General features: G+C 47.3%; 1 protein-coding gene across 2 annotated transcripts in view; it reads right to left on the bottom strand.

Annotated features, from left to right (window-relative positions):
- The window catches only part of LOC144098647 (longistatin-like), a 49,699-nt gene that overhangs the window by 17,145 nt on the left and 5,563 nt on the right, over positions 1-26,991 (bottom strand). Inside the window, exon 1 of one of the 2 annotated variants that reach the window (XM_077631448.1) lies at positions 9,762-9,876. The exons of the other annotated variant lie outside the window; for it this stretch is intronic. The gene's annotated coding sequence lies outside the window, so the exon portion shown is untranslated. Of the gene's footprint in view, positions 1-9,761; positions 9,877-26,991 lie in introns of those variants that run through there. 2 annotated transcript variants of the gene reach the window in all.

Raw genomic sequence — 26,991 nt, 5'->3', positions numbered from 1 at the left:
TTTACTTTGTTGGGTGCCAGGAGGAATAGCGGCTTTAAAGGAGTTTTCCTTGCAGTCTGCGAAAAACAGGGTAGAACCATTCAGGACTCTACACGATTCGTCAGGAGGAATGGCAAGAAATACGGCATGTCATCCTTGGCAGCGCCGATACCTTAACTCTAAACAGGAATAAGCTTATACGGGAATAAAAAAGGTAGTAAGCTGTTCTCTGGCGCACTACCTTTTATAAAAGTATAGTGCGCTAGAGGATAGTTTACTCCCTTTTTACTCCTCTCAGTTTAGTGTGTACAGCAAAGTTTCAAGGTGGTGTATTTAGTTATTTGTTCCTTTCAAAATCATCTCTTGTGTCTTGTGCGTTTCCGTCTTGTATCTATTCTCGTTGCCGCAGAACAAACAGAAGTGACCCCATTGTGATTCTTATATAGAAATGGTGATAGTATAATTATCACCTCATAGGTTCCGGAACTTCAACGATTATGAAGTGATTTAGGTGCTCGGCAAGTAACGCCACCTGGGGTAGAAATGAAATCATAGCTCCCTTCACAATGCGAGATTGATTGTGCTTGTCCCCTTAGCCCCCTTGATCTTACCCCGCTCTACGTTATGTCCCTTGAAAATTCAACAGCATAAAACCTTGGTTGAACCCGTACTTGCCTTTCTATATCACGACACTGCTGTTTCTTGCTTCTGCGGATGGACGAACTGGTATTTGTATGCTTATCTTATTTTGTGGTTATTCTTTGAACACGAGCCGTATGTCTGACATATGTTCGGAGCTTGAGGCGGAAGTTATTTCTTTCGCAGAACATTCACATCTTTTTCTTTAATTCACCACGCAGGATCGTTGAGCGTTATTCTCTTGCGAGGTGCAAAACACTGTCTGGTTTGTTGGGTGTCCAGGTTAAAAGGAGCCAAACATCACATAAACGGTCTGTCTGTCTGTCTGTTGTTGCCAGGAAGAAAGAAAAGGAAAGTGCACAGGCCTGCTCACTGGCTCAAGCCGAGCCACAATCACTACCACGTGCAGATAGAAGGAGAGTTGCAAGATGGGATAGAAAGACAGGATAGAAAAGACGCGCTAAAGACAAGGCCGATCCCGGAGGTAGTGCAATACCGGGCCAACCGGTGGCGGGAGTGAAGCATCCTTCAAACTCTCCGCCACATTTCCAAAAATAAGTCCAACTTGGACCTGTAACAAATACTCTACGGGGTCCGGACATTCAGATAAACGGCTCTGGGAGCATAGTTGAGGTGTAGGACAAGCCGCGAATTGACGCGCGCTATATCTTTGGGTACTGTCGCTGTCAACAGTGCTTCTTGTTTCTGGGGTGTTCTTCCTTACTTCCAGTTTGCTGCGCAAATTTCTGCTCACTAGAGTTTTTTTTTTTTTTCAACGGCATCGTTCGAGGCCGGATGACTTGTGAGACAGCCAGAAACTGACAGCAATGATAAGCTCTCACCGAACCATTCCTGCATTATCGCAGAATCTGGAAAGGCACGCGCTCACCCCGACAAGGGGCTGGGATCACGTGAATTAGATTACGCTTGCCGAGTAGTCGTTCATGAGCAAACATCTCCGAGTGAGGAGATCTGATGAAAGGTAACTTCATGCCATGCGAGGTTCTGAAGCTGCACTTCAGCGCTATTACAACCCCCGTCAAAAGCACACATAGTGGGTGGCTTCACGCTTTGAGCAGTGCGATGCTCTGCGGTTCTTTTCGTGCATGAAAGTTTCTCCAAACAAACTGCGTTACGTGTTGGTAATTTCACCAGTCAGCCACATCGCCCAAGGTACCAGCTGTGCTCAAAACGTTTATTATACAAAAGTATGCTTCTTCCAACAGTTTGTACGAAGGACGTTACTCGTTGTGAATAAAGCGTTATCTATTTCGACTCCTGTTCATCACACTTCTGTATATATATATTTAACCATAGCCATTCGTAGAGTACTACGCTGCGTTACAGTGATAGGTGTATGTGTAACTGTGTCAAAAATATCGCGTTTCCAGCAATTCGTCGTTGCTGGCATCTGCACTGCAGAGATAAAAAGAAAACCAACATATTTATTCACAGAAGTACTAATGCTGTAGAATTAAAATTAGCAGGTTTTTCTGTTTGCTAAACATCTCAAAGTAATAGAACGTGCTATTTGAAAAGCACCCTGTTGTTTGCCAGTACGCTTGTTGAAATTTTAGGCTGTTTTACTTACATAATTATAATTATAATTGGGTTTTTTTGGGAAAGGAAATGGCACAGTATCTGTCTCGTATATCGTTGGACACCTGAACCGCGCCGGAAGGGAAGGGATAAAGGAGGGAGTGAAAGAAGAAAGAAGTGCCGTAGTGGAGGGCTCCGGAATAAGTTCGACCACCTGGGGATCTTTAACGTGCACTGACATCGCACAGCACACGGGCGCCTTAGCGTTTTTCCTCCATAAAAACGCAGCCGCCGGGGTCGGGTTCGAACCCGGGAACTCCGGATCAGTAGTCGAGCGCCCTAACCACTGAGCAGCCGCGGCGGGTATTTTACTTGGAGAGTTAGGTTTTGCAATGAATGATCTTACAGCGCTCTTTTGAATATCTGGCTGCGGACATTTTTACTATTCTTCTAGAAATATGCTCGGAAATTTGGTATTGACCATTTGATATCCTTTTCCGAGCGTAAACAGAAATAATTGGCATTCCCACAGTTTGTATCGTACGGGAAAAGCTAATACTCTTTGAGAGGCGACTGCGATTAAATTTGCAGGGTTCTTCTTACCACTCTGGCAGTTTCTAGATAGCCCTATTGAATTGTTAAGTTAAACACGCATAATGACGCTTTGTTTCATTCATAACCCAAAGTGCCATTAACATCTTCAGCCAATCTATAAATCACGATTTATTTAACCTTTCTTGCGTAGTTCGTTCCGTAAAAGTGCGCATGTAAAGAAAGCCGAAGTTTCTCTCTTTCTGATTGCATGCATCACACAGATGCGTCAAGCATTCAAAGCCGATCACCTGTGGGCAAGGTGCGAAATAGGGCCCCTTAGCGACGCGGAGCGTGTGGACAAAGTAAAGGCTGCGCGAGCTGCAGGCGTCAGCTTTTCCGAGGCCTATTTTTAACTCGAAACATGAGCCTGCGACGCCGGCCGTATGCCTTCAGCGAGCTCGGCGTTGGATGCCTAGAGAGGTGTTACGTAACGGCCAGTCACTGCAATTTCTTATCACCGCTCACGCATACGAAGGGAAGCACTGGCGCACTTCGCGAGTGGCAGTAAAATGAAGAAAAGAACAGCCTTCGATGCTACAAGGCCCTCCGCTGTGTGTTCTCTTGTGTAAGATACCCAGCGGAAGCATGCACTACAGGTTCGGGCGCTTGCGCAAATCTAATTGGTATCGTATCTTTGAGGTGCCCGCCGCCTTCCAGCTTTTCTGAGGCGATAGGCTTAAGCGCTGAGATACCTTGTAAGTTGTAACACCGAACGCTTTGTTGTTTTTCATTTTTGCCACTTAGGAAAGGATAAGGCGCATCGACAGCGCGAAGGATCTGCTGACGTGTGAGGCGGATCACAGCACCGGTCGTTTCCTCGAGAATTCAGTGTGCTCAGACAACGTCGTTAACGCCACGCCTAGCGTCGCGTACGTAATTACGTCTAACCTGACTGTTTGCTGCTATAACCTACACTACCATTCTCGCACGCACGCTAACACTGTTGGGTACATTTGTCTAAGTTTATTTCTCGTTTATTATGTTATGATCATTATAATTTAAAGGTGCCAAAAACCACACACACAAACGCGTACGCACGCACCCACACGCACGCGCACACACACGAGAGAAGAGAACGGGACAGTGTGTGGGTTTTGGCACCTTTAAATTGCAATGATCAATTACCAACTAGCCGAACAAGAAGTTCTCTTAAACACTTATGAGTCCAAGCTCAGGCAGTGCTGAAAGGCGGTTAATACGCTTCTCGGCGATAAGGAATTTCCTGGAAATCTGAGAATTCGTTATTTGTGTTATTAATATTAACAATGTGACAGCGTTACCCTCACGAGTCAACGTACCGCGATATTCAAGCAAACAGCAAGAAACAAACAAGCAATCAAGGTAGTTAATATTAGAATAAATGCCGTGCTTGTGTGTGCACGTGAGTGCGTAAACTCAGCCATATTTAAACCCAGGTCTCGGCCTGCGTCAATCCATTACGCATCCGTCAGGCGGGCGGCATCAGCGACGCGGTGCGCCGTGACCTATGCGGGAGCCCGGTGGGAGCCCGACTCGTCAGTGGAAAAAAACCGCCTCCTCAACGTTCCGGCGGCGGCGGCGGCGCGGAGGAGGGTTGTGGCGAGGACTCGATTGAATTGACGGTCGCACTCTCTCTCCCGATGCCTCCCCCCCCCCCTCTCTCTCTCTCTCTCTCTTTCTCAATCAAGTGCGCACCGGACGTGGAAGAGTAAAAAAATATATATACATTCCGCTGGTCAACATCGCCACCGAGGGCGTGTGCCAAGCCTGACATTTTTTTTTTTTTTTTCTGCGGCATGGCAGGCCCCGAGGCGTTACACTTTTTTAATCATACCGTACAGCTGTAAACCTACTCACATGCTCTGGAGTTAGGAAGCCCACACTCTAACCAGTCCGGAATTAAAATGAATGCAGAGTGTAAAGCCATCTGCGCCGAACAAGAAACAAAAAAAAGTACTGCGCAATGACGCTTGAAGCCTGCAGAAGTATTTTTGCAGTTGGTGTAACAGCTTGAAATTGTACGTGGACTTTAAGGCGCAGCTGTCTATTTGCGTCGCCCAGCTGGCCGCATGAGATGCTAGGATAATTTAATTATTTAATCACAGTGGTTTTGTTCATACAGCTCCAACCGCGCCGTCTAGTATACCGTCAAACCAAATTTCCCTGCTACGACACACCTGCCTTACACATAAAGCAATACCCTTGGAAACTTCACCTTACTGCTGTTACAGCAGTTCACACAAACAAGCGTATCTGTAAGCATAATTCATAACCGGTTAGCTGTATTTGTCAAACCCATTCTATAAAGTGTGTACGAACTGCACCAGTTCCAAACAAACAGGTCTGTCAAACGTCCAATACTTGCGTCAGCGCTGGCACTGCTTACGTGTCTTTTCATGAGGAGGAATTATCACGAGGAAGCTGCGGCAAACGTGAGCTTTCATGAAACCATCAGGACGCGGACACGAGCTTTCAGAAAAAAAAAAATAGTATATTTGTGGCCGCAAAGTGCGATGAAGACCATCGGCCAACGAATGCTAACAGATATGAACGCAAAAAAAAAAAAATCTTCATGCAGAAAACATGAGAGCGGTTTTAGATACGTTACCCCTCTCTATTCAGCTTGAGTAGTGCAGATTGGACGAAAATGGTGGGGATCAGTGCGATAAGCGTGGGGTGTCCGCTTACGATTAGCGTTATTACCTGCGGCAGTGTTTCGTGGCTAGCTGTGTCGTGCAGACAGACGGCCGTGAATCAGCCGGCATTGAAAAAAATTCGGCTGTCGCGCCGGGCCCGGTCCCCCGGCTGTGGGTCGCTATGTAGCTTTTTACCCCCCCCCCCCCCCCCCGCCCTTCATTTTTTTTTCATTTTCCCCACCTACGAGTGGTAAAATTGTATCATTGCCTTCGGGCCTTTTCATTTATTTTCAGATTGGATTAAGCCTGTCGTACGTTAGTGGTGCAGGCAGGGGTTTAGTATTTTTCATTCTTTTTAAGTTGCCCCAACCTAACGATTGTCGTTGATAAGGGCGTGCTGGCCAACGCCTCCGCATTTCTGTCCCATAAGTGAGTACCAATGAGATACAGCTGTTGTATACTTGTCTCTTGAAGAATATTGGTAAACTGTCATTCATTATCTGAGAAAACCTCCCATATGCGCTTGACCCCATTCTTATTCCAGTTATTTCCCTCTCATGATCTGTATCAGCGGTCACTACCTGCTCTAAGTAGACGTATTCCCTTACTACTGCCAGCACCTCGCTACCAATTGTTTGAACGTTACTTTGTTTTTCTGCATGTTAATGTTTAAACCCACCGTTCTGCTCTGCCTGTCTAACTTATTGATCATGCTTCGCAGTTCATCTTCTGAGTAACTTAGCAAGGCAATGTCATCAGCGAATCACAGATTACTTGGGTATTCTCCGTTAACTCTTATCCCCAGCTGTTCCCAATTCAGGCCTCTGAATACCTCCTGTAGACAGGCGGTCAATAGCATTGGCGAGATCGTGTCTCCCTGCATGACGCCCTTCCTTATTGGAATTTTATTGCTGACTTTATGGAGTACTATGATAAAGTAAGCAATAAAATTCCAACAAGGAAAGGTGTCAGGCAGGGAGACACGATCTCGCTACCACCCCAAAATACCACCCCCAGAATGAGTACTGAAGGCGGTAAAAAAACTAAAATCTCGCCACTGGCGGAGCTGCCTGTCCGGGTGTGCTGTATGTCTAAACTAAGCGCATTATAACTCTGGCAGAAGAGAGCACTTTCCGCTACCCACTCCATCTTCATAACTTTTATTTTTGTTGCACGTTTTATTTAAATGAGGAGTTGTGCACTGTTTTCGTATAAAACGTATAACTTATAAAACCAAAAAAGTGTTCCACGGTCGGTCAAGTTAATGGTTTAGGGCCGCCGTTTAACTCGAATATTCGAAAGAGCAGTTCATACCCATGGAGAAAGCACTGCTCGAGGACTCGGCTTCCTCTGTCCGTCCCCGCTGCTGTTGGCGTTCTCACTAGTCCAGTAAAGATCTTCATAAAAGGTTCTACTTCAGCATCGTGACGTGTGTTTTGTGCAGTTTGTGCATACTTTTAATTGAGTTAAGTTGAGTCTCGTCATTCAATCTCGCGGAACATTCACAGAATGTTTGTGTACATGTGCCTGTTTTCATTCATACACATCCGAGTTTCGCAAGAGATGTCCTATAATAGCGCAAAATAAAAAAAAAAGGAATTGACGGCAGATTTGCGTTGTTAGGGCAAACGCGAATTAGGTGAGCTAGCACTTCGGTTTTCCAGTCGGTTCCATTGTTCGGATCCATTGTTTACGGATTATTTTGCAGCAGAAATGTCGCAAACACTGCTGAAAAAAGTAACGCATTCCAATAACGGCAGTTTTTCGGAAAATAATGGGACAAGAAAGAGTAAGAACCTGTGGCTGAAATTTTTTTTCAGCAATAATCACATTTTTGCCATCGTATGAGAAGAAAATTGGCACTGGTTTAGCTCTGGTTAAACCTGGAGTGACGCGATAGCTACAGCTGGCCGAATGGAACTTGCTCGGTCGAATTGCAAAGTCAGTCTTTCGCCGCTCCGTTTCGCTGGGCGTTCCTTCTTCATCTTCGTCCCACTTGACACGGCGCATGCGCACAGCTGTGGCAGCTCGGTTTCGCCGGAGCGCCGCGCCGCCGGCAGCAGCAGCTGCTCCGCACCACGTGGCTGGTCACGTGACCGTGGCGGCGCAGCCACGCCACCGCCACGTGGTCACGTGCCACCGCACGTGGTCACGTTCCAGGCAAAACGCAGAGGCGCCCGTGTGCTGTGCGATGTCAGTGGACGTTAAAGATCCCCGGGTGATCGAAGTTATTCCGGAGCCCTCCACTACGGCACCTCTTCCTTTCTTCTTTCTCTCCATCCTTTAATCCCTTCCCTTACGGCGCGATTCAGGTGTCCAACGATATATGAGACAGGTACTGCGCCATTTCCTTTCCACAAAAACCTAGGCTAAACCGAAACCGAGGCAAAACCGTGCCTAACCTTGCTTAACCAGCCGTAGCCAAGCTATTCCCTCGTCTTACTAGGTTCAACCTGGCTGAACCAGAGGCAAATTTACTACACACGAAAGCCAACACTCCAGCTGTTTGTTTCTGCATGCCTTCCTCGTAGGTGTCGCCAGAACCGCGTATTTCCTGCCTTGTGCAATCCAAAGAAAAAAAAAAGTGAAAGAAAACCAAAGCTGGAAAGAGAGTTTTGCGCGTCGCTGTTTCTGCGTTCTCCGTCTGCTTTATAGCCAAGCCGGCGCCCACTGTTAAGTTGAAAATTTGTTGCTGCCGAGCATTCTTCTTTGAAGCTTAGTCGGGCCGTGACTAGGCAAGGGCGCCACGAAACATTGCTCTGTAGAAGCACATTAAACCTTTAAATTTAAATCCCATCCTTAGCCCCTTTTATACCGAGAACTGAAATCACGTATCCGCGCATTCAAGTGCAGCGCTACATTTTTCACTTTCCACACTCCGTGACGAAGCTGCCACGTGACAATATTTGCCCTACCCGCGATGCGGTGTTTCCCGCTCCTTGCCACTTCGCTAATGCAGCGCGAGGGAAGAAGAAAATGTCACATAGCACGTGTGTCACAGAGAGTCGCGATTTGATGTGCGTCGCTTTGCACTCCCCGCGGGCGCGCGGTTTTCGAATGGCGCGAAAAATGGCCCAAATTTGTTGAGCCACAGCGGTGAGGGTAATAGCCTTTTCGAAAATTTTAAAAACTGATATGGCGATTACTAACGGCCGGCTACAAGCTGCAAATTGCAATCAGGTGCCTATCGGTAATAGTTACAAAAGTTATCTATTATAATATAGTTTATCACTTTACCAGTTAACATGGTTCGCCTGTTTTTGATGTCCGCCAACAGGGGCATTACTATGGCGCAGAAAGCTTCTCCTTACCTCAAAAACAATGTTTTTTTTTTAAATTAGTGGCGGGCTTCCCTGAAACCCATGGTATATGATTTAGATATAGAGGTCATTGTCCTGCAGTCTACTCAAACATGATTATGACTATGTTGATTATTAATATTGCTTTTATGATCATAATGCCGATGACGACGTATGACACAATGATTGTGGTATGCATATAGGCAAACGTTCAATGACCAAACTTTCGTTCGCACACGTGTTGTTACAATCTCAGCTGCAACGGCCCCTCCTAAACAGGCTACAGTCCCAAGCACTTGCATAATACCAGTGCCGACCTCTCGACACAATACCATCCAAGTGTGCATTGTTGCTCCCTGCCCTACAGCGCATGCACTCCCACGGGCCAAGCTCGAGACTCTTTCTCACCAGGATTAAACGACGTCTCCGCCTCATGCAAAGAGCCGAGACCTCGGTGACAGCATCCAGGGAGGAAAAGATGAAAAAAAAAAACACAAACACAGGCGGCGCCTGTATCCGCTCTTTCCCCCTTGGCACAGCGCACGAGTGCTGTGATACAACGTTGGCATGCAATCAAACTCGAGTCACGAGACGCAAGTCGAGAAAAGCAAAAAATCAAGTCAATAGTCCCAATCTGCTCTGCCGTTCGCATGGAGCTCGAACCTCGTTGGGTTTCATAAGCAGGCTAGAGAAACAGAAATAAGGAGGGCAAAGTGTGTGCGTCACTAAAAGCATGCAGCGCTTGCCAAAGCTGCAGTTGATGTCCGCTAATTGCGAACCAGATTCCTAAATTCATTTAACACGCAAGAGCCGCCAAGTGTCACGTCTGCGTTGGGCGAATGGAATCACGGCTGAGGCCTCGCCGGCCAATCTCCGACAGCCAACACACGCGCGCCCCCTCGTGAGTGCCGGCTCAAATCAGCTGACTCGAGCTGTTTAGCTTCCACAGCGCTGCACAGTTTTGTGACACACGAACCGTGGCAGGCCCTCGCTCCGACGGCACATTTAAAATAGCGGTACCCTTAGGTCAAATACGAAGCGAAAGGTTGCATGGCTGTGAAAGCGAGAGGGCGGAGAATAAATTTAAGACGCTCACTTAAGACCCTTTCGGCGTTGTTTGGTTGCTTTTTTCTTGTTCCGTTTTCGTTCGCGCTAGCTTTGGCGCTGGCGCGCCCGGCTGGCGGGAAAGTGGGGCGTCGTGCAGCCGGTCGCAGCAGGCAGGCGGCGGCGTTGTTTTCGTCGCGGTGGTTGACATTGGGCGCGTGCCCGCCCCCCCCAATCCCCGTCTCCTGCCGACGGTTCTCCTTGCACTTGGCAGAGGGCTCTCTCTTCGCCTCCTTTCCAAGCTCATCTGGCGCCGCGGCGGCTGTTGATGCACTGTTGTGCCGGCGACGTCGGCGCTAAGCGCGTTGCGGGAGGGAATGGATATATGTGTCGCACGCCCGAGCCTTCGTCGCGCCCGCGGAATCTCAAGTGGTTTTAAATGCCCGAAAGATAGGGAAGGCAGCCACTTCTCGCTCTTCGAGAGTCAGCGGCCCGCCTTTGCCGTGTCTTCTCTCTTTTTATTTTGTTTTCATGTCCTGCAGTTTTCTTGAACCTCCGACTTTGATCAATTTATTGCTCCCCTCCTCCTCCTCCCTCACATCTCTATATCTCTTTTTTTTGTCTCTCCTCCATTCCTTCACGCACTCGTTTTTCTCGACTCTTTTAAGAATGAAGTGCAGCTCGTTCACGGTCACCGGCCGCCATCTGCTCCGCATCCCCCTTTGCTACACGTGCGCTTATTTGCGCTGGCGAGTTTCGCCTATGCGCCGCGCCGCCTGACTTGCGGTGCTTACGGAGCGTGGATTCGTATGCATGGCATTGGTCATTAGTCTTCACGAAACGTTGTTCGTTCTACAACGATATCTGTCAATGGTCCCAACATCCCTGATCCGAAACTTTGGCGTAGACGTCCGCACGGTGAGAGAAATGGAAGAAGGGGGGGGGGGGGGGGTTCAAATAAAAGGACCAGGAGAGAACGAGATGTAAGCAGAGCATGATGGGACATCTGTTACGCCGCGATACCCTTTACTGACTGTTTTTATAGCAAATCTTACGGCTCACCTGGTGATAGAAATCTGTGTGGTGAGAACCCTCGAATTAGCCTTTTCAAGACCTTTTGGTCTTTAAGGGTGCCACGGAAGAGCTGCGCCAAGCGATTCAATAGTAAACGACGTGGCCTAAAGACTTTTGACAAAGGCTGTACGAGTACGCGTGAACAAAAACTGCATCCTGACTTGCTTGAGCTGAAATGCCTTCCAAGTGACAAAGCAGTCGTGCCTCGACGTACAAGATGTCGTTTGGGAAGTTGAATATATGCAGACTGCAATCGTAAGCCGAATACATGTAATTCATGACACTATCACTTGCCGGAGGTGACTCTTCGCGGGCTTAAAGCGCTTTAACAAGGCAGAAAAAATATGGTCACATAAGATACTGATATGCAAGACAACAGAAACGAAGATTAATCGAAATCAACGGGAGCAAAGGGCAAAAATTGCCTTCGGGTGTTTTAGTTTAACTGAATGAATGAATGAATGAATGAACATTATTCTTGTCTTAAATAAAATCTTGTCATTCTAAGCGCGCTGCTGAAAAAAAAAAAAACCACAGTACGGCTCTTGTGCTCTTCAGCGAGGTTATTCCTCCTTTAAATTTCTCAGCACAGCGCACAATGCATTACAAAAAGGATTTTTTCCTGTCCGCAGACTATTCCAAAATTTTCATTGCTCCTGCCTGCCTGCGCACTGTTGCGGTTGCCGGGTTCATTGTACTTTCGTTAAAAATGTCGTTACCTGCATTTGCATGACTTTCATGCACACTATTGCAGTTGTTGAAACTGCATTTGCATTCACATACCCCGGTGCCCTTGCGCTTGCGTCACTCGACCAGGGTGAGCTATTGTGACGCAATGTAAACTCGCCCTTCTATCGTCAATTAAGAGAAGCTTCTGTTCCGGAGTATACGCCTCTGTGTTTCAAGAAGGAGGGGGACAAAGGCTAGTATCTCAGAGAATGACCATATTTGCGATGGAGACGAGGGAAATGCGTGTCAAGGCCGAAGTGTCCCCCCATTGTTCCGCGACGCTATCTCGCCGCGAACGGAATCCGCCTAATCAGCCCACGAGCCACAAAAGCGGTTTCCGGGTAAGTTGTGGTATACAGCCGTCAACGCACAATGGGATTCGACTGAATATGCGGCGATAGCGGAATTACGGTCATTCGTCCAGATATTTATGCGGCTGCCAGCCCGTACTCGTTCGGCAGAGTGATTAATGGCAAAAGGGAAACAATACCAATTCCGGTTCAGTGCAATTTCCAAAAACTTCCACTGCCTCAGTAGTGGCAAAATATCAGCCATAGTTTTAACATTTGCTCATGATGACCCGATAGCGCTTTCTAATCTTTCATTGAATACACCGAATTTGATATTAGAATCCTCGTATCATTGTATTATAATTGTGTGCACGTCAGTGAGATGCGTTATGCATCAATCCTGTGGATCCGTCCCTTATTTGAACGACAGCAATGCAACTGGTGCTATACCCGTAGAGAAATGGGAATGCGGAAACTAGTCACGAATAGGCTTTTGCATTAGCACACTTTTGTGAAGTGTAGCATTCTAGTGTTGTGCCCTGCAGCATCCTGTGTAAAATATTATACATTTATTTATTACGTATACCCTGAGGAACCGAGTGCATTACAGAGGGGAGAGGGTTTACAATACAGAATGAAGATCACAACAGCAAAAAAAAAATACAGTATGGATGAGGCTCGCGAGGATTACAGAAGATCGAAAAAAACTCAACAAGTAATACAAATAACAAGCATCAGTTTCAAAGCTCAAAGAGCCAAATCAACAAAATTTAACAAATGACAAAGCATAAAGTTGAATTTTTAACCAGCTAAAAGAAAGAGAAAACACAGCTTATGATGGAAAAGAACTGAGGCTCGAAACAAGCCGCAGAGTATTATGCTCTGCTGCAGAAAGAAGGCAAATGAGAATAGGGCTCGGCGCAACAAGAAAACGAACCGAAAAAGGAACGTCAGAATGTGCAGGAACCAAAATTTCATGTATTTGCGGCGACCAAAGGTTAATTAATGGGACACTGAGGATAACTCCACCCAATTATTCTTCTCAGTAAAAATTATCTCCCTCTTTCTCAATATTTTAACGTTTGTCTCACCGCAAAAGACGAATTTATGGCAGAGAAATTTGAATTTTCAAAATCTTTTTCAAAATCTTTCGCCCCGCCGCGGTGGCTCAGTGGTTAGGGCGCTCGACTACTGATCCGGAGTTCCCGGGTTCGAACCCGACCGCGGCGGCTGCGTTTTTATGGAGGAAAAACGCTAAGGCGCCCGTGTGCTGTGCGATGTCAGTGCACGTTAAAGATCCCCAGGTGGTCGAAATTATTCCGGAGCCCTCCACTACGTCACCTATTCTTCCTTTCTTCTTTCACTCCTTCCCTTGTCCCTTCCCTTACGGCGCGGTTCAGGTGTCCAAAGATATATGAGACAGATACTGCGCCATTTCCTTTCCCCAAAAAACCAATTATTATTATTATTATTCAAAATCTTTACAAAGAAGCCAAGAACAGTCTTGGTAGAGGAGTTAATATCAAGGTGGCACAACATGTTGTTAAGCTGAGGACTGATCCCGTAGTACTGCTCTAATTTGCATATTAATATAGCGTCTGGGTTCCCTGTGCCTGAGGCATTAAGTCTACCGATTATGTATTCACAAATACGAAGTTATTCACAGCTTTTACCACGGGCCACAGCCATCATTTGTGCCATAACGGCAAATAAATTGAATTAAATTGAAAATATTTTTGTGACTTAGTGATGTCACTGCGCTGCGTGAGCTTTGTGGCTGCTACGCATAGGAAAGTTCAGCTATTGCGGGGATATATGTAACAACTTTATCTCGGCCCAACGTTGCGTCGTTACGCAAGCTGCAGCCGTCACCAACAAACTAGAAGCAAAATTTAGAAAGCTGCTAACCCCAAAGAACGACCTGCACGCTACTGGCCATCGGCAGCATATACTGACCAATCGCTGCAGCGGACGACGCGACAGCTCAGCGCGCCAGCTTCCAGTCACGGCCCGTTCTTACAAATATTTTCATTCGAATTCGGCCCTTGATTTGCCTCTGCTGGTTCCAGCTTGCAGAGCTCTAGCCATAATTAAAAACTTAACTATAAAATTCGCATGTCCTTGCACATGCGAAACCGCCAGAAGACCAGAACAATTGTCCCCGTCCTCTACCAATTTGGCGAGCGCTTCAAGCCAGGTAAAAACACAGAGAAAAAAAAAAGACAGCAATCATGGGCTATTGATCTCCTCGGGTTACGAGCGGCATACCAAGTGTCGCTCCTCCTAGCGACAGTAAATCGACCTGCATCGGTATGACGGACCCATTGTGGAAGAGCCGGTAGCCCTGCAGCGATGTATCGTGTTCGCTCGACACGCAACACTACATAGAAGACTGGCGTATACCCCTCCACGGAAAAGTACCGGGCCCCTGCCCCCCTCTCCACGCGAAAGAAAAAAAGAGTAAAACTTTCCGGTTCCCCTTTCCGCGCTCGAGCTCGCTTTTTTTGTAGGTGTCGCTTTGCTTTTAAGTTTATGGCATCGGCTAGAAGCGTAGAGTTAGCGCCGACATTGAGCGAGGGTACAAACTGCTGCTCGGCAGTCACCGTAGCGCGCCCGACGCTTAGTAACCGAAGACACGGGCCGTTCGCGACTGGAAAAGTCCCGTCTCGGCTTGCCGCCGCCGCTGCTGTGACACCTCAGGGTTCGGGGTGTGGCCCCTGCAGTGGAAGCGACACCGTATCTGGACCATCCCGGGGCATTGACCCTCGCGGCGCCCTACGGAGAAGCGCTCAGTAATTAGGACAGGCAAGAAGAGTGGCGAAGACGGCGGGGACTCAACCCTTTCCTTTCGGAAATGCATCCGTGCCAGCTATTAAGACTGGTGCTGAAATTAGCCGTTTAATACTGCGCCTTGTGGCGTTGCATTTCGATGTACATGAACCTGAATACTCATCACTCCTAAGGTCGTCTCGTTAATTGCTTCTGTGCTGGCTACCGCTATAGTACGTGACATAGCAGCTCAGAAGAACCGGATCATCACCGCCATTTTTTTTTTACATTTTTACATCCTCGTCTAGAAGGTAAACCGCGTCACGAGAAGTTCCTCCTGTTCCAGCCGCCACGCTTCTTCACCTCTTTCTCTAATTCAGCAGTTTCCTTTTGTGCTGAAATAGATGACAAGGAAGAGTCGGACGTCGCCAAAAGCATCAGCTCACCGTAGCCTACAATCTGTAAGACACGTCGAGATCCACTAAAGAGTCTCATGCTGAAGAGATTCGCAGTTGCACCGTGTGTATTTAGCAGGGTTGCTTGGGATGGCGCGACGACGTTGTGCGATACAGTGCTCCGCACGATTGCTGAAACAGTGGTGAAAGTGCTAAATACAAACCGAAGAACCTTGCGTAAGGCCGCCGTAAGTTCCCTTTATTGTCCACGTAATCGGGAACGTCTTACAAGACGCTGCATCGCGAACAGCTAGCCGTAGAGTCCAGACCTGTCTTGCATCCATTATTTGGCAACCATGGTATTATAAATTCGCAGGAATAAGCCACGCCAGTGTACGAAGTGCCGCTCAGTAGCAAGTGGAATTGGCCGAGTGCGGGACAAAGCATTATGTACAACTAGCTGTGCCGAAGAAAAAAAAAGCCGGAAGAAGTGACTTTCCCTCTCAGCGACTCAGCGAAATAGGCGTTGCTCTCACTTTCTAGGGGAGTACTCGGAGTTTTCCACAAACAAGTACGAAATTCATGTCCATCAGAAAGTCAGCCGTTCCCTCGTCGCAAAAATTACATTTCATCTTGACGCTATGTTTCCCAAAAAGGCTGCCCTTGCTTTGCGTCCTGAAGAAAAATTTTGATTCATGTTTTCAATCCTGTTTGGGATACAGAGTTCCGCTTTCATCTTAGAGCGTATCTGCTGAAGGAAGCCAGACGGCCCATTGATGTCCTATCGTTAATACAAAGATGTTTACACCACTCTAAACGTACCTTTCAAGTGCAAATCCCATTCCAGAGTTCTGTTAATAGATTCTGCTGGCCTGTTCAGCGTAAAAGCAGTCGTGAGTGGTAATTAAAGAATCTTTCCTCGACACAGACCAGAGATATAAACCACAAAGCGTGAAGCCTGCTTTTATAGCCGTGGCCACGTAAAGATAGCTATAGGCACGGTTCCACAGCCACGTTTTGTTTGCGTGGAAACGATTGTGTGAAGAGAAGTACAAGCAAAGGCGACTCAAGCACATTACTTATTATTCAGTAAAATATTATGCAATGTATGCAATGGCCACATCATCTAAAATCTATCCTATATCAGGGGCGCAGCTTTGTGAAAACTGGAGTTCGTGTCCAGCTCATTCCAGATCGAGCATACGAGGCTATTCACACATTTCCATCGCTGTAGGCATTATTAACAGCCGCATTATGGGAGTGGCAATGATTCTCAACCATGTCACGTGACTCAGATGAAGAGAGAAATCGAGACGACCTCTCTCTCTCTTTCACATCTAGATGAAGTGTTTAAGATCTCGATGGTGTAACTGCCCTGCAATTCACTGCACTGCACTTCGTACTTTGCTGCAAGTTGTTTGGTTTCATTTCCTCGGTTCTCCTTATAAATGTCCCTCCATTTTCTATTTGCTTTCTAGCCACATGCAAAAGGGAAGCAGCTCGCAGTTTTAACGCGAGTGCGTTAAGGAGCTCGTGTCGCAGAAAAGCCGGTGTCGTCGGCGGCGTTGCCCGTGAGCGAAAAATGGCGCATCTCAGGGGACACCTGAAGGGAAAAGATTTTCCTTCCCTTACGGCGCGGTACGGGTGTCCAGCGAGAATTGTGACACAGGGTCATTTCCTTTCTTTAAAACCAATTTTCATTTCATTTTCCTTCCATTACGGCCCGGTTCGGGTGTCCACCGAGATATGTGAGACAGGCGTCCTTTCTTTAAATTGTCCAACGGGCCACGTGTCGCGTCGAACGGGCGATGGCGTTCCGTGCACTCCTTGGCAACGCTGCAACACGCTGTCGCGTCTCACTCTTAAAGACGAAGCTTAAGCGTCCTCCAAATTTTCGCACCTGCTTCCGCATGAGTTTCAGCACTCCTCGCCTTTCGCTCTCAAGAAGACCGCACGTCAGAAGACCAGGCCCACACACGCCTCCGGACGCACCCCCTTTCGTCGCACTATAAATAAAGTAATCAGACTTCGCCATCCTGTTCCTTCGTATCTAATCTCCACCTACTCCTCCTCCCATTCATCTCGCCACGGAAATTTTCCGAGAGTCTTGCTCGGGCGCACCACAGTACGTCACGGCCGCGCGCAATAGCCCCTGGCAGTGTAATCTCAGTGGAATGAAGATTGCAGGAAACACGAGACCAGCGAAGAAAAAAAAAAGGCTCCGTGATTCTGGGCAAGGTGCCCGGTGGACGCCGAGATAGCGGGACTGGACTTGCGAGGGTGCGCAGAACGCTCGCCGATAAGCGAAGGTCACAGCCGAGAGACGGAGCGTGGCCCAGTACCAAGAAAGAGAAACATAGTGCGCATGTGTGTCATAGAGCCCACTGAAAACAGAAAACTGAGTACAGGATGAGAATTGCAAGAAAAGAAAAAAATAGAGGGAACAATTGGAAACGCAATCGTCGCCCTCTTTCTCCCCAGTTGGAAAAAGAAGAGAAACTTTTCTGTAGTATTTTTGACCATGAACTTGTAGCAAAAGCAGACACTTTGAAGTGACAAAAAAAATCCTTAGTATTATGCAGTTCTTTGTAGCGCCAGAAGTAAAGAAAAATACTTCACAAACATACCACAGTGTTACAAAAAAAATCAGTAGTAACGACGAAACAATGAAACATTTTGTCGTATTTTGGGCATAATTCTGTTTTCACCGACTGGACACACACACACTGAGATACAAAGCATCCATTGGTTCGTTAGGATATACGGAAGTAGCCAGCAGCCTTTGAAACGCAGTACTGCACAGAGATTATTATTATATTACGCTTTGTTGTTTAGGAAAAATAAACAGAGAAAGGGATTGAGCGCAAAACCAATTTATGAATAATTCATAAATTTATTCAAGGAGAGGATGTGGGCAATCTACGCCGGTTTTATTGTTGAATGAAGGTTTTGTTTGGTTTATTAGGGTTTAACCTCCCAAAGCGACTCAGGCTATGAGGGACGCCGTAGTGAAGGGCACCGCAAATTTCGACCACCTGAGGTTCTTTAACGTGCACGTTAAAAATGTTTTAAAATCAGTGTGTTCAAATTATTTTAATGTAAACTTCATACCAGAGCCTTGAAAGCCCGTTTTAAAGTAAACCATTTTCGATTTCATCCTGCAGATCGCATCTTCAAAGTAATATATGAAAAACGCAGCGTACCCGGAATAAATATGCGTGCGGGTAAAAAAAAAATGGGTGAAATATGTTAGAAGAACACTTCCTCCACCGCAAGAAACTCGCACCGCTGCCGACGCCATTGCCTGGCGTCAGCTCCAAACTATCACGTACCCTAACTTTTTTCACAAGCACCTTTTCTTCCTAACGCAATGCTCCGAATGCTGTCCGCATTGCAAAAGTCCAAGCCCAACACTTTATCACTCTGCCTGACAGTGACCGAACCCAGCAGGAAACCGAACACTCATCTCTGTACTTTCATTCTCCTTCTGGGTGGCTGCCCTGTCCGGCTTGGACCCGAGCGACCAGCAATTGCTGATGGAGCGGGCGCGCCGGATAATGTCAGCCATCGAGTTCCTGTACTGATGACACCGCCGATCACGGACGGCTATAGCTAACCACAAAGAAGTGTTTTTGCCACCACCACCACCACCATATTACTCGGATGAACTTAAAAATCGAGAGAGCCGAAGTGGAGGAAAAAGTATTTGACGATGAAGAAGATATATTGGTAAAAAATACAGCTGCTTCTATGAAGTAATGATTAAGCCCGAGCTCATCATCATCATCGGCGAAAAAGCATTTCTGCAGCACTTCAAGTCCGGCGCGCGCATCCGGATTTCTTTGTACATAGTAAGCTGATATACCGCCGATTGCTTCCTCCTAAGTATCTTCTACTTCACTCGTGTGTAGAAACAAACAACACAGAAGACAAGATACAGTGAGGCAGAGTTCGCAGATAAAAGGGGAAGGAGATTGCTAGAAGTGCGACTAAGGGCGCTTAAGGGCGCCTGGAAGGCGGCCAGAGATGTGACGGTCGGCTCAAATACGCGCATCGTTGTCTCAACGGAAGTTGTGCGCTCAAGGGTGGCTGCTTATGTGGCCGCGTTAGCGGCGTTTTTTTCCATTGCCCATTACGCCGCTGAATGCAACAACGCGACTGCACGCGCCTTCAGCTTCACCTTTTGCAAGGCGCGGGACATCATCCTTAACGCTAACCATGTCGTGGGCTTCGCTACACAGTGCTGTACGTGCACTTCTTCAAAGTCTAATGATTAGTGCTTTAAAGACGCATTGCTACAATGACATTTAACAGTATCGCTGCGTGAGCGATAGGCAGAAGCTGTGCGCACCGGTGTTCCGGGTTAGTGTTCGTTCCTGAACCGAGTAGTTTCGATCATTGCATTTTACAATGAAGTGGTCTCCTTTCATAGAACCCAAAATAAACATTTTCCGGTTAACCTGCTCGCCTTTTGTTTCTCACCCTAATTCTGCTCTTGTGCAGGCTTTTATTTTCACGACTTTCATTTTTTCATAAGCCTGCGTACATTGTTACATAATGTCTATGTATATCAACCATACGCTGCAGTTAAGAAAACATTCGCCGTTACGTACGAAGCCAACGTCTGCTGACTTCACATTCGCATTAACGATGAACGCTTTGCCAACTAACGATGAGTTAGACTTGAGTCCTCCTCGGTGGAGATGATGGTCCGTTTGAGCACGACACGTTGCTGGAGGAAGATGAGGCGTAGACAAACCCCTCGGCAGAAACGTAAAGCTGGGTTTATTTACAAACTACTTACATTTATTCACATCGACCTGTGCGGCCGCTAGTATCAAGAAAGAACGGGAGGCCAAAGCTCGCCCCTACGAAACTCTGTCCTGCCTTACCGACTTAGCTCGTGCTACTCGTTCTTCGGAACGTGACCAGCGTAAAGCTTGGCCCTGTCTGTACTCTCGCGACTCCGACTCTTCACTACGAGCCCCTGCCCAAGTCTCACCATTTTTGGCGCCAAAACGCCTCCTTACATCATAATAATAATAATTGGTTTTGAGGGCAGGAAATGGCGCAGTATATGTCTCATATATCGGCGGACACCTGAACCGCGCCGTAAGGGAAGAGATAAAGAGGGAGTGAAAGAAGAAAGGAAGAAAGAGGTGCCGTAGTGGAGAGCTCCGGAATAATTTCGACCACCTGGGGATCTTAACGTGCACTGACATCGCACAGCACACGGGCGCCTTAGCGTTTTTCCTCCATAAGAACGCGGCCGCCGCGGTCGGGATCGAACCCGAGAACTCCGGATCAGTAGCCGAGCGCCCTAACCACTTACATCACTCACACCACTTACAGCCTTACATCATTTTTCCCAGCATTCTGTGGACCATTTAAGTGAGCAATCAGAAATGAACTTCTTAGAGCCAATCGGAGCCTTTTCTTTCAAACTGTACTGACCAATGACACGCCGGTGCCCACGAGCATGTTTGCTCGCGAGTACCGCGTGCAGTTCAAGAAGTTGATCGCGGTTTCCCGCTTTTCCACAAACTCCGAAAACAACACTGACAAGGCAACAAAGTACACACACGCAAGACTTCCACCAGCCGTGGCTCAAAACACAGATACAGGGTGGCATCTGAGCTACGCTGGCCAGAAGCAGAGCGAACACTGCTCATTAACCGCCACCCAGCAGCACGGCCGTTCGCACGTGCACCCAGCGGGTGGCCCGCCAGTAGCCTTAAACGCGAGCTTCATTCCTCAAGCGTCCTCAGAGCTTTATTCGACACCGCGCTCGAAAAGCCATAAAACTGAGCGCCGAAGTGCGAGACGCGCACGCACTGTCAGCAGAGCATTCCGGCACACCTCGCTGCCGTTACTGATTTATTTTTTAGCTCGGCAGCCCTCTGCCAGCAGCATTTGCTCTCTTCGTTTTGGAACGGCCGGACGACCGTTGCCGCGGTGGGAGCCACGCGACTAGCCGCTTAGAAAATCTGAACACAGTGACCAAGTCAGCGGTGCCCGGGGTGAGATGTGGATGGCCCACTGCACGGCGGCCCGCAAACTCAGCTCCATGGAACTGCGGCAGGTGTGGCTGTTAGATTCGCCATCTCTTAATGAAGTTATATCACAGTACTTTGTACAAAAATGTGGCTAAGTAACCCTTTGTTGCATTTTGAATTAAAAGCGAAGAATCTACGAGGGGCGTTCCATAGATACCGAGATTAAGCGTGATGCAATGAAGAGAAGATATTGCTTGGCAGTTTGCATATTGCATCGCCCTGGTTTTCCTTCCCCGATATCTCATCGCGCCGCGTTGAAGATAGCTAATGACAATGGCTCAATCGAAACACATCTTCAAGCATCGTGCCGTGATAGAATTTTTGACGAAAGAGGAGACACCGCCAGCAAATAATTCGTGAGTGCACGCAGAATGTCTACGCTAACTGTTCAGGTCATATGGGACCGTCAGACAGTGGGAAGTTTTGTTAAGACATGGCAGGAAGTCGGGAGTGTCGAAAACGCCCCGCGAATTGGTCTACCAGACGAAACCCCTACAGAGGGATTGCGCCGCAAAGCAGAGGATATGGAGATGCCTCTAGACGCGTCACTGTCCTTCAGCTTGCTACAGAACTGGGCTTTTATGATGGGTCCACAGAAGAGATCTCGCAAAGACATTTGGATACTTTTTTTTTTAATTCGAAATGTGTGCAGTGAGGCATAAGTTGAAAAAAGGGGAAGGAATGCGGGAGATTGAAAGTTAAAAGAAGGAGTGAAGACCCGTTGCGCTGAGGTAGTCGCAGAGGTTGCTGATGAAACGGTTGTTCATAGTCCACTTCACTTAGTCACTTTCGCGGTTCCACCGCAGGCCCACCTCCCTGAGGAGCCGTTTTCTGATAGCAGCCGTCGCTGGGCACGTCCACAACAAGTGCCGCACATCACAAATGTCCGGTGCAGCGCTACAGTGAGGGCACCTGTCAGGTGCTGGCAGATCTTTGGCACGCCACCGATGACGGACAGATGGTGTCAGAGCCGCCTCTGCCCGAATCCGGCGCACGGATACCTTCTCCTGCCGAGTAAGACTACGGGAGAGAGGGTGCGAACACGGAGGATACTTCCACAGCGTGCTCGCGCTGGATGATAGAAATGCTGACAGTTTAAATGAAGAAAAACAGAGTGGAATATTTTTATGAAAGCTTGTCGTGATAATAGCTGATGGGAGCTGCTTCTAAGCATGGTGGGAGAATGGTGAGGGAACAAGTGAGCGTGGCCTGGAAGTGCGAGAACAGTCCTCCGTTCGTCGTCAAATTTAAGACAGTATCTGCAGAAAAGACCATGGCGGCAGTTCTTTGGGATGAGGTCGTTGTTCGGCTGGCTGACTGCCTACCAACCAACCAAAAAAAACGAAAACAGACGACCGGGGAGCCTATTATGCCTGGATTCTGCTTCGATCGCACTGAGGACTAAAAATAAAAGTGGTGAGAATTACTGGAAGGAAACAGAACTGGTTCACCACAATAACGCCGAAGTAAATATGTTTAGGAATCTGATGAGCGCCAACATGAAAAATCACAGAGAAGGGATCGACCACAAAGGATCTGTAGTTTGCCCTGTGTTTAAGCGCACCGCTTTCTGAAAGTCGTGCATCAACTAAAGCAAACTGAAGTTCTATGGATGTTTTGTATCCCACGTTGCACGTTAAGATGTATGGGATTGCGGGTTCGAAGTCGCCAGCTACCAGAGTCTTTTTCAAAGCTTAGCCTTTATGAGTTTTTACTGTTTTGACATATAAAGCAATACCTTCAAGGACTTTTATTCAGCGACTGCGACGAGCTTAAAGAGCATTTCAGCACTAGTTTCATGTGTGCCTTTTTCTCTCAAAATGGAAAGATAAAGGTGCATTCTTGGCCCCATAGATTTCTCGCTTCCATGTTTCACTTAGCGCCCGTTTAATTTAACAAATTTTCAACCGAATCGCTTGCCAATTGCGCCATGCTTTGCCAAAGAACCTTGGTTTCATCCATTACTTCTGACCTTCGAGTGCAAACGTTGTTCACTGTGTCCCGTAAGGAGCTTGTGGACATTCCTTTAGATGATGAACATGCATTCCGCCGCTGTCAATGTCCCCGTTCAGGCATCGAACGAGCGTCACCCCGTGAGACATTGTGCTGACGAAACACTCGACCGTTCACGAAAGCCAAGAAGCTTGAGTCGTGGCTGAGTCTTTTATCTGTCCACAAAGGCAGGAGTGCACATCTGCGACACTTGAAGGCTGCTAAGTGGAGTTGCCACCGATGAGCACATATTTCGTTTTTTTTTATTTACTTTCCTTCTTTCTATATTTAAGTGCCGCTTAAAACATATCATCCGCGAATTCTTTTTTACACTCTGCTCTTCATGTTTCTTCATTTCACAGCTGCCCCTTCATATGACAACACCCTTGTTAACTTTCGAGCTTTCTGTTTTATACCTAAAAAAAAACAGCAGGAAATTTTATTCTAAAGGTTCGTTCACACTTACGCGTCTCGATATTATAGCATGCGACTTGCTGCCTCTTGAGACCAAGAAGCACCTCGACATTACCGGCGTTCACACTCGAAGCGTCGCCATCCCGAAGGGCATGGCCCGAAACTAGAGTTGTCAGTCTTGACTGTCATCGACAAGAAGACGAATGCGGAACAAGCTTCCGTTCACTTGCGATGAGCCGCTAATTGTTTAAAGATTTGCGACTCGCAGTCGCCGCAAAGCTTGATAATCCAGCAGCATGCGACTGGCCTGGGACTGTCGCTTTTCGACCGATGCGACGGTTTGAGACTGTCACTTTTCAACCAAAACGATCGCACAACCACTGCGACTCGCAAGTGTGAATGGGCATTGAGGGTGGCAGAAAAGTACACTTCGTATTCTGTGTGATGCCTTTAAGTGGCAACTAAGGGCGCGGAAATGTAAAAAGAGATGTATTTTTTGTTAAATTTATTCTTTAAGGACGCACTATATGATCCTATTAGTTCGATATCACAGTGCTAAGAGCCTTTTGCGTTGTGTATGTGAGATTTGACGGAAGACTCCGAGCTCACAAGGGAGTAATTTTTGGTTCCTTCTAGCGATGATGCGATCCACGAGACAATTGGCAGGAACGGTGTTTACTAAAGTGGACAAAGGGGAGAAGAAGAAAAAGAGTCACGATTACAAGCATGCTATGGAATTACAAAAATGGGTAAGAAAAAACACTAAGAAAGAGAACCCCAATTGCATGTGTGTTTTGATTGGATGCAGGCGGACGCACGTCGAATTACAAAAATTCCCTCGGGAAATGCACAGTCGACCGCTTCACAACACAGCGCCGTGGGTTGTCACGGAGTGTTCTTATTCCCTCGGCGTCAAAGCTGACAAAACCTCGCTATAATGAGGTTGAAGGAGTCTGGACATTACTTCGTTATAGGCGCAGCTTCGTTATAGACCGTATTGACCAAGCTTGTAAGGGGAATCGTCATTCCTTCGTTTTATTCATTATTTCGTTATAAACCGTTTCGTTATAACGAGGTTCGACTGCACTCGCCCCAAAGAGCCAACACGACACTGAGCTATCAGCGCAGGGTTGCATCCTTTCAGGCATGTTTGTTATGCGCCGTTTGAGTAGCAGTTGTCGCTCGGCAGTAAGCAAATAAACTGAATAAAATATTGGTTACTCCGACCTTATCCATCTATGCCTGTCTGATATTGTGTCTGTTGCAAATAAAAATTTTACGTCTTCAAGCTCTATCCGCCTACTTTGCGTTATCAGGAATTTGGGCAGCTGTTAGCTAGCACCGCTAAGCCTTGCGCCCTATGCCACTTTCTTGGAAGAAGTTGCGCTTTTTGGTATAACTAATCATACAGGCAACAAACCGGGTTTTTTGACAGGATTTAGGTTCCAGATAATCTCCACATGACAAAGACAGTGGCGTCTCGATACCTCGCCTAAACGTTTGTTCCAAAACCGTTCGAAGTTTGAAAATTGGTAACGATTAAAACTTGAAGCCATTTTCAGTGACGAAAGCAGGGCGGTTTTTGGAAAGGCTCAAATTCAACTTTTTTGGGCACAAGTTTTAATTGTGAGACAACTGTGGGATATTGTAGGATGCTGTTAGGAACATACTAGCGGGAATGGTTTAACTTTCTGATGCGTAGCAATATCTTGCTTTTAAAGTGTTTCCTATACTTGCACAGAGTAGTTAAGACTGCCATAGAAAGCCAATTGGAGATGGGGTGGGGGGTGGGATGGGGACGACTCTAAATAGCAGAAGACAACAATCCTCGGGAGAAAGGATATGCGGTATATTGACTATTGTGGTGAATCTTACAATAAGCGAAAAAACTGCATTCATTAACAAATTCCGCCTGAAAAAATGCGCGTGTTCAGAGTTTCTGGGCCCGGCACATCTACAGCCTCACATATGCGGATGCGTGTAAAACTACAGAGCTATATATCTTGCAAAAAATTAGCGCCAATGAAATTAGTCGCTAAGGTCGTTTGCCGGCGTATGTTCCAGCACAAGGAAGGTATCACTCCAGGATGTGGTTCTTATCGTACTGCTCCAGAGAACATCCCAACCTCGCTATCACTATGAAACAGAAATCCATGAGTTACAACAAAACCTGATATAATATGATAACTTAATCACTGTACGGCGAGTCTTTTTGTGCTTTGGCCACTGCCGCGGGTCAGTTGCATTGGCGTTCGGCTCCCGAGGCCAAGGTCGTGCAGTCGAATCCAGGTCACGGCATTTCAGAGAAGCTGAATGAGAAAAAAAAATACCTGTGTGCTCAAAACAGTCTGTTAACGCTAAGAAACGCCAAGTGATCTAAATTGCCCCGTAGCCCCACACTATGACTAACCTCATCGCCAATATGCAACTTCGGGACTTGAAATTCCGCGCACCATAGCATTTTTACCGCTCTCTTCTCATTAAACAGGCCACAGATTGAGGCTGGACCCGTAAGGTGACCACGTGCTAACTGCAGGTCCCTCAACGGTCAAGGCGAGTCGGAAAGCGTTGACATTGAAGACGACTGCGTGTTCGAGGCATGGGAGAAAAGCGTGGAAAAAAGAAACAGAAAAAAAAGAAAGGGGCAACTGAGACTGTAGTCAAGTACAGAGACTCTGAGAGGTCTGACAGAGCTCGCCTCCTTGCCAGCCTGCTAAAAGTCACAAGTGGCCAATATCGGACCTATTCACGACTTGCTTGGCAAGGCACGCGCCGCAACAACAAAGAAAATAACGCCTGCGGTGCTTCTCTTCACTTTAGCGAAGCGATAGCGGAAGAAGGCCGCCAGAAACGGGAGCACGCTGGAAGGGCCTTTATCTGCGGGGCATTACACGAAGGAGGCCCCGTGCGGTTGGGAGGCCACTGGCAAGAAGGCAATGTCGCTACTGAGGTACTTGTAGGGACAGAGGACGGCTGATGCAAGAGTCGCACGCTAATTGGAAAGGTTTGGCGAATAGTTGCGAAACTCAACTCGTTCTAAAATAAGGAGTCCAGCGGTGCTATCCCAAGGCATGTGCTCTCTTGAACGCTGGTACAGGAGCTGCGTCCGCTGCAGCGCCGCGGTGCCCATGACGGTTGGAAGCGCATTGTCGTGGTTGCACTGCTGGGGAATTCACGACATCGTCTGTATACACTAAGCCTACGTCTTCTGCACTCACACTCATTGCTCATGTCTATCATCATAATCATCCCAAACCAGATTACGTCTACTGCTGTACAAATACCTTCCCCACGGGCCTCGAATTGTGAGGTGCAAAGAGTTAACCGTGGGCCCTTTATACAAAGCAGCAAAATATAAAGCCCGGCCTGGGTGTGACAGAGACACTCAGTCCAATCAAATGAAATTCATTACAGTATCGAAAATGCTGGGAAACGCAGCCAAAAGCAATGCTAGGCTTGACAAAATCTTCGCTCTCTTACAAGGCATACAGCAAGAATTGTAACTTTCTTCATCACAGTTAACAGGCGTGTAAACAAGAAAAGATTCGTGCAGCTGAACAACG

This window comes from Amblyomma americanum, chromosome 7, assembly GCF_052857255.1.
Source record: "Amblyomma americanum isolate KBUSLIRL-KWMA chromosome 7, ASM5285725v1, whole genome shotgun sequence".
Lineage (NCBI taxonomy): Eukaryota > Metazoa > Arthropoda > Arachnida > Ixodida > Ixodidae > Amblyomma > Amblyomma americanum.
The sequence above is the reverse complement of the archived record's forward strand: the minus strand, read 5'-3'. Positions and strand labels throughout refer to the sequence as shown.